Source organism: Alnus glutinosa, chromosome 1, assembly GCF_958979055.1.
Source record: "Alnus glutinosa chromosome 1, dhAlnGlut1.1, whole genome shotgun sequence".
NCBI classification, from domain to species: domain Eukaryota; kingdom Viridiplantae; phylum Streptophyta; class Magnoliopsida; order Fagales; family Betulaceae; genus Alnus; species Alnus glutinosa.
This window is the reverse complement of record NC_084886.1, coordinates 19,061,808-19,078,986: the sequence shown is the minus strand read 5'-3', so window position 1 is coordinate 19,078,986 and position 17,179 is coordinate 19,061,808.

Here is a 17,179-nt window from a genome sequence, read left to right as displayed (position 1 = left end):
AAATAGAAAGACAAGGAAGAGATGTGCGTGAGGTAAAGGGAAGTGAATCCTGATTTAAGGAGATTGTAAACTTACCCATCAAGTTAATAAACTTATTGCTTAAGTTATTAAAATATCATAGTTTTTTTTTTAATTTTTTTTTAAGTTAATTTAACTTACAAGATAATAATTTATTTATTTTTTTTAATCTAATTGATTAAAAATCAATCTAAATCCATTTTGAGTTCAGTTCGTTTCATTGTTAATATTATTTTCTGAACAACATTATTACACTGATAATATTATTATAATAAATAATATTGTGCCAATAATAATTTAAAATCTGGGGCATTACAAAGATATTATAGATCTAATAGTGAAAATAGCATCAAGAAACAAAGATAATCATTATCCAATCTAAAAGAAATCCTCAAGGATTACAGAACATCTGATACCACATTTAAAGAAATCCTAGGGGCTTACAACCCAACTATGTGCCACCTACATGATCTCTACCAACTCAGGAGCATACTAAAAGATTGACCTAGCAAGATCATCCAAGGAGATCCTCTTGCTTGAGCGCCCTAGTACCATCCTCAAACGAACAACTAACTATAAAACAACGCATGTTTTACAGGTGGAAATATAAAGCATAAGTTCACGACTAGTGAGTAATAGTACACAGAGCAAGCATGCTATCAAATTGTGAACTCAATTGTTTTACCAAAAAGGTTTACAAATCACAAGCAGTAACATAACATGTAATCCTCTGTTAATTGACAAAAGTATTATGATGATGCATTATAGTAATAGTATATGATATTTAAAGTGATAATGTCACAGTTCAACTCCATATGGTTTACAAAATCTCTTAACCACTTCTTGGTAGGGTTGATGTTGTCTTAAGGGACCTAGAGTATGACACCAATGCCCTAGTGAAGCATGAATACCACCATTGCTAGAAGCCCGATCGGATTGAAAATCCGGTGATTCACACCATTAACGATGATGTCATTGTGACTACCAATCAAACATGTTTGTACCGATTACCTATAAAACCATTAGATTCAAGGCCAAACAATCAAAATAAATATCTTGACCATAGAGAATAACCCGTATAATAGTAGCCCATGGTTTTCTTCCATACATAAAGCAACATGTCATACGATGCAATTTGACATTGTCTTTAACATACATGCATTTACAAAAGTCTCATATTACATCATTCCATTATTCACCACACATTTTCACAAAAGTAGAGTTCACATCACTCTAAAATGTATTTCATGTGAGTTGTAAGCATGCATATTTAATATATAAAATAATCATGTTACGACTGAATTAAAATAACAACTATTTGTGTGAATTTAATCACCTTGCTCGTATGTGTGCTCTGGGTAATTCCCTTGAAAGTCTCCAACCTTCAAATATGTGAAATAATCTATTGTTAGTCTTTGATCTTAAGGTAAAAAGGTTATAAACCCTAAACAGACCATAATAGGCCTTCTGTTAGAGCATCGAACATTCAGTACTAACGTGAAACATTCTCAATCGATATTTCAAGAATTGTGTTGAACGTTCAGCCACTAGCATAAACCCACTCCATGTAGCATCTCGAAATCAAAATTTGGTTAATTAAATTTAAGTGTGTTTAATTAACCTAGGAAGTACGGTAGTCGGTTTGAGTGTTGGATTTAATACTTTTTAAAATAATTAGGGTTGACCGAACAATCAATGCGGGTGTTCAAGTGTTCGATGAAACCCTAGTCACGAACGTTCGATTTGGGACTCGAACGATCGTGAATGGTTATAACAACTTGGATTTAAACAATCCCATCCTTTTGAGCATGCATGGATTTGTTTAAAACACTGATCTTTGACCCTTATGCCTCATTTCGTGGTTCCCAATTTTTGACAACCTTTAGAGAGATAGAGAAAGTGGATCTTGAGGGTTTGTACTCAAGTGGAGGTAATCACTTTCTTTAATTTTGTTTAATTCATTTTAGTTACTATTTCTAGTATGTTTCTACTTGTTTTACTTTGTTGTCTTAGTCTCTTGATCATAGGATTTCGTTAAGTTTAGTAGATTGTGATATCTAGATTGTTTTTAATTGATTTGTTGTTGGATGATGATAAGATGGTCTTGGATTATGTTTACTTTGGTTAATTCGGATTCTTGGTTGTAATTTGGTTTTGTTTTTAAGGTATGAGAGTGAATTTATATGCTTGGACTTGAATCTTTGATTGTTTAGTATGAGATTGAAGTTTTATATGGTTTAGTTTGCATGGATGCATTTGGATGTGGTTATATGACGTTTTTTTTTTATTATTAGGACAGTGTTTGGATGGATTTTAGGACCTTGGATTGTGGTTAGAATTGGTTAGATTGGTTGAAGTTGGATGTAACAGTTTCTAGTAGAGAACCAAACGTTTAGTAGTCTAGTTAAATGATCGGAAACAATCGATTGACCCAATAAGCGAATGACTTTTATGTCATCATACCGTGTTTTAGGACGTTATAGCTTTGATTAAATTCCAATTAGTGGTTTTTTCTTAGATTTCGAGGTTGTAGAGTCTCTGGACTCATTTCTGGAGGAGCCTTGTGAACCAGGTGACTAAACTCACATATATACACATTATTTCAAATTGCTTTATAACATGATTACTTTATACGATAAACGTCCATATTTGCAAATCACATGAAATATCATCTTTAGAACTCAAAGAACACTAAATTGTTGATGAAAACATGAGTGAGATATTATATGTTGTGAATGATGATTTGTAAAGCATGCATATGAAAGACAATCTGAATTGCATCGTATAACATAATGATTCATGTTCGAATAAAGGCTATGGCCTACTATTATACAGGTTAATCTATGTGGTAACGATGTTTACTTTTATGTTATTTGGCCTTAGATCCAATGGTTTTACACGCACCTTTCAGGCATCGTTACTGGTGTGGATCACCCAGGGTTTAAATTCGGTTAGGCCACAAACAACGACAATATACGGCAACATCGAGGCACCTGTGATGACCCATTTTTTTTTTTAATAGCGAAACAGATCACCGCAGTAGCATGACTACACACCATGAACCAAACATCAACACTAAACTTCTCACCACATGAGTATGATTCATCAGAGATTACAAATAATAGCGAAAATACTTAAACATTAAACACTTGGAACTATAAACAACACAAAGCCAAACAATACTTATATATGATTAAAGCTTCATCAAAGTAGCTTTTACATAACAAAAGTATGGCTATATAGAAGGTGTCACATGTGACACAGTGCCATAGATATATCATTGTATCTATATACTAAAAAAAATGCCAATACACGAAGGAACTAAAACTATAGACCGGCATTGAGCTCCGACATAAACTACTCTCAATCATGGTAGCCCCAGTACAAGGCCACGAGGTCTTCATCTAATCCCTCTACACCTGCGTCAATAGTGAGATCTATGTGATCGCACTGGTAACCACGTTCACGTAGGCAGAATAATGAGTCCACAGTCTCAATGAGTATATAAACCACTAGGTGTTTGCATTGAGACAACTTTTATTTATTTCTACCATTCGTTTATAATAACAGCTACATTGGGGATTAATATTTTTCTTTTAAAAATGTTTCGTAGCTGATAAGGTAAACAGTGACATTTCATAAATACATGAAATCATACTACTTAGATGTGAATATATGTACACGTTCCAACCTCCCACTTGGAAGCATACACATATAAACCCATTTATATCATACATGTTTGTATATCATATATGTAATACCCCGTATTTTAAGATATTAAATAAAATATCTTAAAATAAGATTTAAGACCTAATCATATAAATATGAATATTTATTAAATAAATATTCACAAATCTTTTTATTCATCAATTTTAAGTATAAATGTTTATAAGATTAAATATTTACTAGAAATATAATAATAGATCTAATTTATTAAAGAGATTTAAGTAAAAGAAAATTCGGATGAACAGTATATCGATCAATCCACCAAAACTGTCGATCGATCCACTTACTATTCATTTAGTCGATCGATCGAAGGTGAACAGTGTGTCGATCGATCCACCAAAAAAGTCGATCGATCGACTTCTGCAAGAAACAAATTCATGCACCGAATCTTCGAAAATCCGATTTTTATTACAAAATCAACCCAAATCTTCATTCTAGTCGTTAGATGCGATCGTTTTGGAGCAATCTTGGCCGTCTGTTTCAGTATAAATAGAGTCCAATCATTTCCTTTGATCACACATCTCAATTCTCTCCCAAAACTCTCTCAATTTCTCTCCCAAGCTCTTTCTCCTTCTCTATATCTCTCTCTCGGTCTGTCCAGTAATAGAAAGGTAGAAGAAGATCAGAACAAGCATCAAGGAAGTAATCTTTCCCCTGGGTTATCTCTCTCAAGCTCTTTTTCTCTCTTTCTCTCCCTCTCTATTTCTCTGTCTCTTTCTCGGCTCTACTGTGAAGGAAGAAGAAGAAGAAGAAGAAGAAAAATAAGAAGAAAAGAATAAGAGAAAAAGAAAAGGAAAAGAAAATGAAAAGAAAAAAGGATATTTAGTTTTTATTTAAAGTTTTGTTGATTTTATGAGTTATTTATTAAATAATCTAATGTTTTTAAGATGTGTTTTAAACAGGATATTTCAAGAGGAGTATTGAAGTATAAAAATACGCCGTTATGATGTTCGAATGAAAAATACATTATTTTACAAAAGCGTCGTTACGCCGCCAAAAATATTTTTATGTATTTTAGGCGTTATTAATACTAATGCAATTATTCTGCCCGGATTTTATAAGAATAAAATAAGGTTTTTATTCTATTCACTTGTTTTGAAACATAAAGCTCATTATTTATATTTGGTAAGCTATTATGTTTATTTGATATAAAAATAAATATATATGATTTTTAATGTTAAAGCTTTTATAATGTCATTTTAACTAAAATTGGTATTTTGGTTATTATTTATAAATGCTATTATAATGCCCGCATGAAATATGTGGCATTATAATTGATCAATTTTATATGCCATTATAATGTCCAAATGACATTATATTGACTAAAGGTAAAAAAAAAAAAAAAATGGAAAAAGAAATATTATGCTTAAAGATCTTAATAAATGCCGTAATAAATTCCGCATAAAATATTAGAAATAAAATGTAATTGGACAAATTGTAAATGTGGAGATAATTAGGAAATTATATTAAGGTTTAAAAGTTAGTAATGAAGATAGGATTAGAATGTATTTTTAGTGAATTATACTAATTCACTATTTGCTTGTATTGTATATGTATATATTGCAGTGATTATATCTGTGAACGCTTTCTTGAAGCCAGAAGAATTACTGTGAGTATTTCTTACTCACTGAGGATGATACGTGTGGTTTAGTCTTCAATGACAAGTGATTGCTGTTTTATTTAATTGTATGCATATGGTTTGGCATTTGATATGTTTTTCATGCTTTGGTTGGAATTATGTATATGATGTTGTTTGCATGATTATACTGTGGTAAAGTTATGAGTTATGAATGGGTTAATAAAAAGACTGGAGGTTTAGGTACCAATGCATCAATGATTGAGGAGACCAACGGATGAACTGAGGTTTACGTACCAAGGCGTCAAGCAATTGACTAGACCAACGGGTAAACCGAAGTTTAGGTTCTAAGGCATCAATTCACTAATAAGACCGACGAATAAATCAAATGTTGAAGGATTAATGATAATAAGCTGGCGGGCACAAAGCCCACAGAGGGAGCACAAGGCCCCTTAAAGATAGTAAGCTGGCGGGCACAAGGCCCAATAATAGACTAGCGAGCACCAGGCTCACAGTCGAGGCATAAGGCCCTAAGAACCAATAAGCAAGTATATGACTTAAGTAGTTTAAGGACCTTGACTCACTCGACCACAGCATGAGATTGTGGTGTTAACCACAATCACATGCGAGTTTTTGCAAGAATAAAGGAAGTAGTTTAAGGACGAGACTTTTAGCGTATAATCATTATTTGGAGAAAACAGTAGTTATGTATTTATTAAGTGCCGCATGTGGCACATATTGTATTATTTTGGAATGTAATTATTATATCAGAACAAATGGATATTATTTTTATAGTGAGATTATTCAGTCAGCTCTGACGTGTCATTGTTAAAGAAAAATTATATTCCGCCACTAATTTATAACTCTGATGAGCTAGTAATGTCACGTGGAAATTGAAAAATTTTCACTTAAGCTTTTTGTAATAGCAGGGCGTTACATTATGGTATCAAAGCAGTTTGCTCTGAGGACTGTTAGACTTGACCATAGAAGTCTAGGAATGACACAAAAGCTATAGGTAAAATAAACAACTTTTAATAAAAGCTTTTGTGTGAAATGATATGATTGATGAGATTAATAACTGTTGTCTACAGTTAGGATTTCTTAAATATGGTCATTTATGCTTGCATTGTGTAATTCTAATGATGATACGTTTCTGTGATAATTATAATGATGTATGCATGATATGACTTTGATGTTTACTTATTGCATTGCTAAACGTATTGGCATTGTATGATTTTTATATATGTTTCTTGCTAATCATGTTAGTAAGCATATCAATATCATTTGTATGTTAGAGAACATGTTGATATGATTTTCAAGTTAGTAGCTCATAAATTTGATTGGCAGGTTATATATATATAATTGCATGATTGCATGTTAAATAAAGGGTTTGCAAAAGAAATTATTTTGGTTTGGACCCAAGAAAATGTTTTTAGGGAAAAATACAATTTAGCCCCCCAAACTACCATCGGTTCTCCGGATGGCACCTCAAACTACCAAAGCTTAGATTTCGGCCCCTCAAATTACCCAACGCTTGTATTTTGGCCCCATCCGTCAGCTTGGGCCGTCTAACTGGACGAAAACCGAGTCACGTGCGCGTCACGTGACTCATTTAACCAAAAAATCCGAGATTACCCCTCTCCGTACACGTTAAAATTCCCAATTAACCCTTTGAAATTCCCGCCTCCTCGTTCTCTCTCAAAACACGTTTGACGTCCCAACTCCGGCAACTCCCAACTCTGGCAAGAAGACCGTGAAAGCCTCCCCGACTTTCTCGCTCTTTCTCCTTCTTATGGCTTGCTTTTCCTCCTGCTTTTTTCAGCCTTTTGTATTTTGTGCTTACTGTTATTTCAGCAAAAATGTGAGGAACCTGAGTGCCACGTCCTTGTGGTGCTCGAGTTTGCAGAGGAGGACGAGGATCAACCACACGATCTGTACGGAAATCAGTTAGTCTGATCATTTGTGACCTGGTTTGCATGGATTTTTCGGTTAGTATTGAGAAGTGGGCAAGACTAGCCGTTGAAGAGACCATGCTCTGTTTTAAACCTCCAAAACAGAGCACAAAGACTAAACCTCCAAAATAGATCTCTCTCTCTCTCTCACTCTGTTTTGTGCCCCACCGATGGCCATAATGACTGGGTGGAAAACAAGTATTAAGCGTGAAACCACAAGAGCACAAAACCTACAGACGAAAATATCTTCGGGAAGTTTGCGAAAATATTCAACAGTTAGATAACCACATTCCATGTCAATTAACTGCAAGGTTGCTTTCTTGCTTTCATCCCTCATCTTGTCCAATGACTCAGTAGCTGCATTTCCGACTTCCACTCTCAAAGTGGGATACTGCTTTAGCACCTACATGCAACAGAAAATGAACATATACTTAGATGTCCTAGAAAAAAAATCAATGAATTTGCATTTTCCCTCTAGAATTTCTGGTTATTTTCTAATGCCAATGTTTATGAAGTACTTACATAGCCTTTATTTCTCGTGGTGTACATGCATTTCTTGCATGAGTCAAGAAAAAGATGTTTACCCAAGGGTGACACGTTTCTTGAGCAAGTGATGTTGAACTTCTACACCTGGCTGGAACAAGAGATGCCGATCGAACTTGGACACGTCGCTGGAGTGAACTTTTTATAATAATACATATACATATCTTTGTATATAATTCATAAATATATGCAGGTTTCTCATGCTAGGACGCATACAAGCATGCAACACAGCGAGGAGTAGATGACCGACTTGGGAATCGTTGATGACGACAAAAATGGGTGCTACAACAGCTCATCGTAGCTCCACTGCTTTTTCCGGTCTTTCCTAAGGCACTTCTCGAGAAAATCTTGACCGTGTCCAGAACTTTATCAAATGAGGATGGGCTTCTTGGCTTTTTTTTGCAGGAAATTGAGCTTGTATGCTTTGAGATTCATGTCCCAGGTTTACCAACATGCTCATCGGCACTGAACCATATCCGAGTCCAATGGGTCGATGACACCTAAATTCCGAACAGATGGATATGCAGCTTCAAGGGAGATTAAGCACTCAAACAATAGATTGGGTTTGACAAGATCCATCCCATTGACAATTTTAGTTCAGAACCAGATGCAAACAAATCGGCAAAAACAACCATAGCACGAGTAGAATTGACGCTGAGTAAAAACAACCATAGCACGAGTTAAAACAACCTGAGCAAGGTCATGCTGGAGATCTTCACCAAGCTGGAGCAGAAATGGCTCCCGCACTGTGAGAACACAAAGAAGACTCGCATTCTTAGCATCGACGGTGATGGAACCACCACCATTGTCGCCGGTTCCGCCCTTATCCACCTCGAGAACCAGATCCGTCTCAAGACCGGCGATGCAAATGGTCTGCCTAACGTGCACTATTAAGTCACGTATCTAAAGCCACGTATCTGAAGAGAAGGGCATTTTGGAGAGTTTGTGTACTGTTAAGTCACGTGCACGGCATGTGACTGATTTTCATCCATTTAAACGGCTTAAGCTGACGGATGGGGCCAAAATACAAGCGTTAGGTAATTTGGGGGGCCGGAATCTAAGCTTTGGTAGTTTGGGGTGCCATCCGGAGAATCGATGGTAGTTTGGGGGGCTAAATTGTATTTTTCCCATGTTTTTAAGTATATTGAGTATATATTTTAAACTTTGTTACTTTGATTGTAAAATGATTTTCTGACGCGATGAAAATGTTGTTAAAATAAAAGTTTTATGAAAATGATATATCTATATTATAGACATATTTTGTTTTATACTTGTCTCTAATAGCTACTGAGACACTCCATTAAATAAGAGGGATGAAACTTTTATTTCTCCTCTGAATGCAAGGAGTAAAACTTTTGTTCCTCCTTTGAATGTGAGGAATTAAACTCTTATTTTTCCCAATGACTAGATGGAGTTAAATTCTTATTCCGGAATGAGGCTACTCATTCATGTAAAGCAATCCATTGAGTAAGGGGGAGTCAAACTCTTATTCCGGGATGAGAAATAATACTATTCATGTATTATTATTAGTTTTCAAAAAGGTTTTGATACAAAGAAAATTATTTATGAAAAACTTTTGAGTATGTGTGCTATGCATGTGTATTTACACTTAGCACATAACTTTACTTTAGATTATGTGCCTAGTGTTGTAATATTATGAATGATTGTGTTCATTTACTCTTTTAGAGTCACTAAGTAAATGATAAGATTATCATTTAGAAAAGATTGAATAAATACTTTTTACCAAGTTTAATAAATTAGATGTCATAGTACAGGAAAATCCCCTCCTAAATAATAATTTGATAGGAAATATCCACGTGATCTTCATTAGGTTTGAATAAATTATATTGCCTTATTTTGTTAACGAAATAGCTTGACGCAGAAGATGCCGCCTTATAGACGTCGTAAGAATCAGGACGAACATCACCATGAAAACGGTAATGGAAGAATTCCACCTCCACCTCCCCAATTCTATGAAGCCTTGATCCAATTCATGGCTGACATCTCTAGACAATTCGCCGAAGCGATAGCACGCATGCCACAACCCAACAACCAAGCTGAACCTCTAGGTTGCTCACTCCGTGACTTTTCTAGTCACAACTTCCAATCGTTTAAAAGTATAGAAGGACCAAGCACAACTGAAGCATGCCTCACTGACATCAAGGTACTGTTCGATATCCACGGCTGCACCAACGAACAGAGGGTCAAATACATCGAACTAAAGTTGACAGGTGAAGCTAGAAGATGGTGGACCTCCAAGAAGGTATTGCTAACAAAACCCCCAAACGAAACGGTAATTACTTGGGATCTATTTAAAATTGAATACAACAGGCGTTTCTTTCCCAAAGCTCAAAGGCAACTGAAAGCTATCAAGTTTCAAAATCTAGTCCAGGGCAACATGACGATGGAATAATACTCTACCAAATTCATAGAACTCACTAGGTTCGCCGCTAACCTAATCCCTGACAAAGAATCAAAATCAGAGTGCTTCAAAAACGGCCTTAACGCTCGCATCAAGGAAATAGTCATATGCCTCGAGATTAAGGACTACGCCAGGTTAGTGGAAGTAGAATCTCTTGCGGAGAGAGGAATTCACGAAACGATAGCAGCCTACAAACTGAAAAGGCACTTAAAGTAGCAGACGTCGTCTCTGGCAAAAAGGCCAGCGTTAGAGCATGATTTTAAGTCAGCTGTTGGCAAAAGCTTCTCGCCCGTACCAGGAAAATAGATACCTACTTGCAACACATGTGGGAAACTACACATGGGAGATTGTAGAAAAGGGAGCCTGAATTGTTTCAAGTGTGGTAAGTTTGGTCATTACCAAAGAACATGCCCTTTGAATCTAGCTGGAGGATCAAGACCACGTAAAGGCAAATCCCAACAACAAGCACGAGCGTATTCTCTCGTCTTTAATGATGCGGATAGATAAGAATTTGCAAACATGGAGATAGATGCCATCTGAAGGTTAGTACCCCCACCGTAGTCGGTAGATCGACCCATAAAATAGATCATGGTACTATATAAAACATTATTTTCTTACACCATTTTTGAAAGGTTAAGAACAACAGCTTATCATAGTCGGAATTTTCGTCTATGATAAGTTTTTCTCTAAAAATGGTAGATAGAGTTTCAACAATAGGAGATAAGAGAAAAGACTTCTAATGAAACAAATGATAGGAAGAAGACATACATTATATTCTTATGTCGTTTTCCTCTCTTAATGATCAGAGTTAGAATAACTCATAGATTAATATTAAATCTTACGCTTAAAATTCGTATCACTAGACTTAAGATTTAATAATTTTGAATCTTCCCTTTAAATAAACATAGTGCGATATAAGGTTTATGAATTTCGAGGACGAAATTCCATTAAGAGGAGAGGAATGTAATACCCCGTATTTTAAGATATTAAATAAAATATTTTAAAATAAGATTTAAGACCTAATAATATAAATATGAATATTTATTAGATAAATATTCACCAATCTTTTTATTCATCAATTTTAAGTATAAATGTTTATAAGATTAAATATTTACTAGAAATATAATAATAGGTCTAATTTATTAAAGAGATTTAAATAAAAGAAAATTCAGATGAATAGTATGTCGATCGATCCACCAGAACTGTTGATCGATCCACATACTATTCATGTCGATCGATCGACATAAATAGTCGATCGATCGAATGTGAACAGTGTGTCGATCGATTTACCAAGAAAGTCGATCGATCGACTTCTGTACGAAACAGATTCATGCACCGAATCTTCGAAAATCCGATTTTTATTACAAAATCTACCAAAATCGTCATTCTAGCCATTAGATGCGATCGTTTAGGAGCAATCTTGGCCGCCTGTTTCAGTATAAATAAAGCTCAATCCTTTCCTTTGATCACACATCCCAATTCTCTCCCAAAACTCTCTCAATTTCTCTCCCAAGCTCTTTCTCCCTCTCTATATCTCTCTCTCGGTCTGTCCAGCAGTAGAAAGGTAGAAGAAGATCGGAGGAAGCATCAAGGAAGCCTTCTTTCCCGTGGGTAATCTCTCTCAAGCTTTATTTCTCTCTTTCTCTCCCTCTCTATTTCTCTGTCTCTTTCTCGGCTCTACTGTGAAGGAAGAAGAAGAAGAAGAAAAATAAGAAGAGAAAAAGAAAAAGAAAGAAAAGAAAAATGATATTTAGTTTTTAATTAAAGTTTTGTTGATTTTATGAGTTACTTATTAAGTAGTCTAATGTTTTTAAGATGTGTTTTAAACATGGCATTTCAAGCGGAGTATTGAAGTATAAAAATACGCCGTTATGATGCCCGAGTGAAAAATACATTATTTTACAAAAGCACCGTTACGCCGCCAAAATATTTTTAAGTATTTTAAATGTTATTAATACTAATGCCGTTATTCTGCCCGGATTTTATAAGAATAAAATAAGGTTATTATTCTATTCACTTGTTTTGAAACATAAAGCTCATTATTTATATCTGGTAAGTTATTATGTTTATTTGATATAAAAGTAAATATATATGATTTTTAATGTTAAAACTTTTATAATGTCATTTTAACTAAAATTGGTATTTTGGTTATTATTTATAAATGCTATTATAATGCCCACATGAAATATGTGGCATTATAATTAATCAATTTTATATCCCGTTACAATGTCCAAATGACATTATATTGATTAAAGATAAAAAAAAATGGAAAAAGAAATTTTCTGCTTAAGGATCTTAATAAATGCCGTAATAAATTCTGCATAAAATATTCATAATAAAATGTAATTGGACAAATTGTAAATGTGGAGATAATTAAGAAATTATATTGAGGTTTAAAAGTCAATAATGAAGATAGGATTAAAATGTATTTTTAGTGAATTATACTAATTCACTATTTGCTTGTATTATATATGTATATATTGCAGTGATTATATCTGTGAACACTTTCCTGAAGCCAGAAAAATTACTGTGAGTATTTCTTACTCACTGAGGATGATACGTGTGGTTTAGTCTTTGATGACAAGTGATTGTTGTTTTATTTAATTGTATACATATGGTTTGGCATTTGATATGTTTTTCATGCTTTGGTTGGAATTATGTATATGATGTTGTTTGCATGATTATACTGTGGTAAAGTTATGAGTTATGAATGGGTTAATAAAAAGACTGGAGGTTTAGGTACCAAGGCGTCAGTGATTTACGAGACCAATGGATGAACTGAGGCTTATGTACCAAGGCGTCAAGCAATTGACTAAACCAACGGGTAAACCGAAGTTTAGGTACCAAGGCATCAATTCATTGATAAGACCGACGGATAAACCAAAGGTTAAAGAATTAATGATAATAAGCTGGCGGGCACAAGGCCCACAGAGGGAGCACAAGGCCCTTTAAAGATAGTAAGCTGGCGGGAACAAGGTCTACAGTGGGAGCACAAGGCCCCGTAATAGACTAGCGAGCACCAGGCTCACAATCGAGGCACAAGGCCCTAAGAACCAATAAGCAAGTATATGACTTAAGTAAATAAAGAGTTAAAGTAGATACATGAATGTGATTAAATGTATGTGGATATAACTATCATCATTTGATTGCATTGTATATGGTTGAATAAATTAATGTATCACTGTGGTTGAGGAATATTAATCACTCGACCACAGCATGAGATTGTGGTGTTAACCACAATCACATGCAAGTTTTTGCAGGAATAAAGAAAGCAGCTTAAGGACGAGACTTTTAGCATATAATCATTATTTGAAGAAAACAATAGTTATGTATTTATTAAGTACCACATGTGGCACATATTGTATTATTTTGGAATGTAATTATTATATCAGAACAAAAGGTTTTTATTTTTATAGTGAGGTTATTCAGTCAGCTCTGACGTGTCATTGTTAAAGAAAAATTATATTCCGCTACTAATTTATAACTCTGATGAGTTAGTAATGTCACGTGGAAATCGAAAAATTTTCACTTATGCTTTTTGTAAAAGCGGGGCGTTACAATATATCTCAGCTATATTCAAATACAAGCACATTGAAAAACGAAATTGACTTCTAAAAATAAAGTGTGTGCATAAGTGTCAACAAAAATTAAAGCACAGCGGAAAATAAATGACACACAGATTTTTGTTGACGAAGTGGAAACTCAATTAAGAGAAAAACCACTCCAGGGCAGCCAAACTCAGGAATTCCAATATTCAGAAGACATAGCTAGATACAACACAGTAACACTCACATGTACCCGATGCAGTGGTCGTATCTTGATCTCTGACGTGTAACCCAACACGAACGCTTCCCAACCAGGTTCTCCTACCTGAAGGGGTCTTCAAGGGAATCCTTTATCTTAGAGCCAACCTCTACGATAAACTTCAGTTGTAGCACAGCAACAGCACACTTGATAGGGCTTCAGAGGAAATATCACGTCTCTGAGCAATTGTAGAATTCAATAACGAATTCTTACAGTTCTCAATGCCCCGGAGCCTCTATTTATAGGCTGGGGGCTCAAATGAGCGTCAGGCAAAATATACCTGGGTGCCGTCCGGACGGTGGACATTGGCCGTCCTGACAGACAATTGTGCGACAAGATTTTCCGAAAATTTCGCGAGGAAATCTTTTAAGAGCCTCGTCCAGACGGGATGGCACATCGTCCGGACGGTAGCACATCCCTTGCAAGTAATTTCCTAATAAGGCTTCGCGCGTCCGGACCATGGGGAATGAGCGTCCCGACGGCTATTCTTCAACACGCAATTTCCATATCTGCAATGCGCGCGTCCGGACCATGATAGGCAGTCGTCCGGACGGTTGAAGTCGAATCGGCAATTTCCTTCTTTGATGAATGCGCGTCCGGACCACATCTGTCAGACGTCCGGACGGTGATATTTGAATTGCAATTCTTGCCTTAAGGAGAAGCGCGTCCGGACGGGATACCACATCGTCCGGACGGTTGATCCATCTTCCCTTTCTTGGAACTTGGAAAGAAATCTGAAACTGATCGAGTACTGAAAGGCGTCCGGACGTGCTGCTGAAATGTCTGGACGGATGGAAGCTGGATAGAACCTTCTCGACACAGTGGAGGGTCTGGACGAAGAGACACGTTGTCCAGACGGATGATGCTTGGTCTATCTGGAGTCCGGACGGTATGGCACGTCGTCCGGACGGATGGAACAGTAGTCAGATGGGCGTTCGGACGGGATGGCTCGATCGTCCGGACGACTGACAGGGAACTAAAAATCTTCTAACTCTGAAGCATTTCTGAATAGTAGAATCCCTGTGGAGCATCGTTACACACAAGTGATTTTGTCCAAACACAGAATGAGGCCAAAATACTAACACACACCAAGACTTTCGAGGAATAGAAGCATACATGCACATCTAAGAAAGAAATTGTAAAAAAAATCCCCAAATGCAAACCAGTCTTAACAATATACACATGTTTTGTCTCATTCAAACTTATAAGCATTCCCATACGTCTGGCATAAAAATTCATATAAACCATATCATACATTATCATCGTGGCATGCATGTTTTTCATACGTTTTCATCATATCTTGGTGCCGATGGGACATCCACCCAAACGATCTTGTTGCTTGATGCCGATGGGACTTCAACCCAATCAGTCTTAGACATGATGCCGATAGGACTACAACCAAAACGGTCTTAGTTTTATAGTGTCGATGGTACTCTCATCCAAACGGTCTTGGTTTCGTAGTTCCGATGGGACTCTCACCCAAATGGTGAGGAAGGCTTTTGAGTATCGGAGTGCTACAGAAGTGGTTGATCGGTCTAGAAGTTTGAAGCATTCGGTAATAAGCGAAGTTTCGGAGGTATTATCTAAAATTCTAGCTTTCTTTTTAGTTTAAGTTGTTAGTTATTTAGATGTGTCTTTGTAATGCCCATATGAAGTATATGCGGCTTATCAACATGTTTATAGCATAGTTGTAATGGCCAAGTTAGAATATGTGCAATAGCTGAATTCATTATTATAATGTCTTAGTAATGCCTGTGTAATTTCATATGTGGCGGTACTACAATTCTTAAAATACTGTTATAATGCTAATATATCCACTCCACCTACCCCATATTCTGCTAACATATGGACTAATAGCAAATATAGTATCCGCCTGCTCGGGATTTTGGGCTGGACATCCGCCCATAACCAATGCGGATAGGCAGATGGCAAAGGCGGGTAAGTTTTTAATCGCTTCAATGTCCATGCATAGACGCTAAAACTCCCATGTAGAAAAATCAACTGCCATAGGCCTTGATTTATGGCTCTAAGGCCTTCTATATATATAAAGAAGACCAAATATTCGACCCATAATTATTTTACTCTTACACAAACCAAAAAAAAAAAAAGATACGATCAAAATGGAAACGTCTCATTTCTTGACCCACAGCAGCTACATGCTCGTTTATAGCGTCTGTAATTCATGAGAAGTTGACGAATATTAGGCTGCAAATGAATTTAACTATTCGTAAACATCTTAGATTTAACTCAATAAGAATGAACTTGCATTGAAAAATGTTGAGCTCGTGAAAAGGCTTTTGTGAAGAGGCTCCATTTCGTGGTATTTCTTTGGTTGCGCTGATAGACCCATATTGATTGGGAGCCCAAACAAACTTAACCGGAATATTCACACAATGCTAGGCGGCAAAAGTGATTTTGCTTAGGACAACAACGGTTGTTGTCCAATGTCCAAATATGTGGAGATATACACATAAGGAGACATGTCTCTACATACTTTATGAGTGACAATTTGTATTCACGTGTCGGGTTTAAGTTATGTCAAGATATAAATATAAGAATATATAGATCAACCATAATATGACTTATTTAATTAAATGGGTCAGACCCCTTAATTCAAACCCACTAATTTTATGTGGAGTTTGTATTGGGTTCATCGGTCGTGTTAAAAATTGCCAGTCCTTATGTCGTGTGTCGAGTTTGGGTCATGTCGAGACGGGCATAATGCTATATAGGCCAACCCTAACCCGGCCCATTTAATTAAACGAGTCAAACCTTTAAACTCTAGTATGTTAATTTCGTGTCGAGTTTGTGAGTCATATAAAAAAATTATCAACCTTAGTATGTATATATACATTAAAGTTGATGTTTTGACAAAACTAATTTTAGGGATCCCTAATAAAGCAGAAAAATAGCAGAATAGAAAAATAACAAATAATCACATAAGACCCCAAGACTTAAGTTGTTCGGCTTAACAAGCCTACATCCATTGACGAAAACGATCCAGGAGAGATTCACTATCAAAATGGTGGAGTACAAAGAGTAGTACTAAGAAAACTCAAACACAAAAGCCTCAATAAATCCAAGTCCCACTCTCACATAAAAGAGAAAAATACACAAAAGAGGAACTCTCTTTTTTCT